Consider the following 2,523-nt stretch of genomic DNA (forward strand, 5'->3'; position numbering starts at 1 on the left):
ATCTTTAAAACCACAACTCTAACAATTCTAAATTTTTATGGAATTAAAGTATTAGGACCAAAGTTTCATTTAAAATTGGTTCCATTTCAAAATTCAAAATGCAGAATTTCCATCAAAGAAATCAAGTTGCTGCTGTGTTAAATGCTCAGCAGAAAAACCAGATTTGACATCCATGATTCAAAAATTCACCATAAATCATAAACTTAGTGAAAAAGTCTCGAATTCAGCAGTCCAGTTTCCTATATTCCCAAGCTCAATCCAGACTTAGTCTCACACAATTCCGTTAATCACAGAAATAGTTATAGCTTTTCAAAGTGTCCGGCTTCTTTTAAACATAATGCAGAAAATCAAGTTTTACACTTTAACTTTGAAAAATCATAACTAGTTCTATAATTAATTCAAACTTCTCAAAATTGAGTCTCAACAACAACTTTTATTATACTTTACTCAGCATTTACTCTATTACCCTTTCGATTATCGTTGAATAACTGATTCACTTCCAAAGTCACTTTTAATTTCAAAAATCAGATTTTCAGCAACTAGTTCAACATTTTAAGATTCAATCTTCCAATTATTCCTTAAGCCCAACTTCAATTAATCACTAACTAAACCCATTACAATAAACCAACTCAACAGCAATAGTTTCAATTTGACCCATCAAAATACCAAAATCACAATAATCTCTCATCAGACAATTTATAATTCAATCTCACAACATCAACAAATTCAACCAAAGTTCCAATCAAAAATCTCAATCATTTTCCAATCATAATTTCAGCCACACAACTCAACTAATTCAGTATAATCACGTAGAGTCAGAACTTTTCAACAATTCCATCCATATCAGAGAAAACAATATCAATTACAACTTCAAACACTCACAACAAAGCCCAAAGACATTCGCAGCCTTAACCTGAGTTCAATAATCCAAATTTCACAATCTCAAACTAAGCTTATTTCTATCAATTAGTCTCTCATAACAACAAAACCAATTACATTCGCAGCAGCAATCCAAACTAATTTCATCAATTATCTATTCAACAGCTGTTCAATAATTAACTGGGCATATTTCAGTTTAATAAATTACACTAAATTAATAATTATTCACAACAGCATCTAAGTTCAATCACAGCTCAGAATATTCACAACGACTAACTAATTTCAAAAGCATTTCAGGACATTCATGTTGATTAAGAAATTGTTAAATATTATTAACCATTTGCACTTATCCAATAACTTTGTAGGCATTCTAAATTAAAAACGTTAAATCCCCTACCTCAAAGTCGAAACTCACAGAAATCACTAAACCCAGCAGCTCCGTTGGCAGTTCTAACATCCGTTTTGTCCCCTTGGCAGCAGACACAGTGTTCTTGGGCAGCTTCAGTAACAATTTCCAGCACTCATTTTATTTCCAGGGTAGCAACCATGGTGGTTTTGAGCAGCTCCAGTAATGGTGGAAAGCTTCAGCATTAGCCAAACAGCAGCAGTAACAATTCAGAGTAGAGCCAAAACAGGGCCAGGCCAACAATAACAGTTCCAGCAGCGGCGGTTGCGTCTTCTCGGATTTCAGAAACCAGAGGCAGAAGCAGAACCGGCTAGCTACTCCATTCGGTCCTCCAGCGATGATGTCCGGCGATGCAACGGCTCGGCGACGGCGACGGCTACGAAGGGCACGAACGGCGACACTGGAATGACGGCGACGAAACCCTTGCGGTGGTGGTTGTGGACTGGCGGCGACGGCGGCGTGGAGCACAGCTCCTCTCCTTGGTGGCGACCCTGACCCGCGTTCGTTCTCTCTCTCTGCTGGCCCCTCAACGACGACGGCAGGTGAGCTCCAGGGCAACGGTGGTGACGGCGGGACGAGGTTGAACGGCGACGCTGCAGTTCACGAGGATGACGACGATGGTGGCACGGGCTCCTTGCGGCGGCAATAGGGCAGCAGCTCTTCCCTCTCTCTTTCCTCTTTGTTTCCGTTTCTTTCTTTGTTTTGTGTGTGTATTGCGTTTTGGAAGAAACGGGGGTGGAGGCTGCGTTCAGAAGCTGAGGAAAGGGAAACATTAAGGTTAGGGTTTCTGGGATTTGGGAATTAGGGTTTCTAATTCAATTTGGGAATTTAGGTTTAGGAATTAGGGATTTTATAAAAGAATATGGATAGATATGAATAGATATTTTGATAAAATTAAAGGGTAGAATAATTTTAAAATTACGTATGCTCTATTAAAAATATTTAGGAACATCATTTATCAACATATTTCTAAGCTCAATCAATTAGTTTTAATTTATATTATAAAATGAACAAGTTAATTATATTTTGTAAAGTACAATTTAAATTCAAATATCAATTTTCTAGATTAAATCATACAAATCTCTATTATTTTTCTATCTCAGAAACTTTAATTTCAATCCATAAAGTAATTAATCATAATAAAAATTGTACATAAACACTAATTGACTTAAACTTAAAGTATTTATAAATATCAATCTAATCATTTTTAATAAAATAATTTCTAGGAATTCAAATTA

General features: G+C 36.3%; 1 long non-coding RNA gene across 1 annotated transcript in view; it reads right to left on the reverse strand.

Annotated features, from left to right (window-relative positions):
- Positions 1–2,118, reverse strand: part of LOC110276402 (uncharacterized) — a 3,737-nt gene extending 1,619 nt beyond the window's left edge. The window contains exon 1 of the long non-coding RNA XR_002369079.2: positions 1,277–2,118. This is a non-coding gene — a long non-coding RNA (uncharacterized LOC110276402). The remainder of the gene's footprint in view (positions 1–1,276) is intronic.
- Positions 2,119–2,523: the final 405 nt, after the last annotated feature.

Source organism: Arachis duranensis, chromosome 10 (assembly GCF_000817695.3).
Source record: "Arachis duranensis cultivar V14167 chromosome 10, aradu.V14167.gnm2.J7QH, whole genome shotgun sequence".
In the NCBI taxonomy this organism is placed as follows: domain Eukaryota; kingdom Viridiplantae; phylum Streptophyta; class Magnoliopsida; order Fabales; family Fabaceae; genus Arachis; species Arachis duranensis.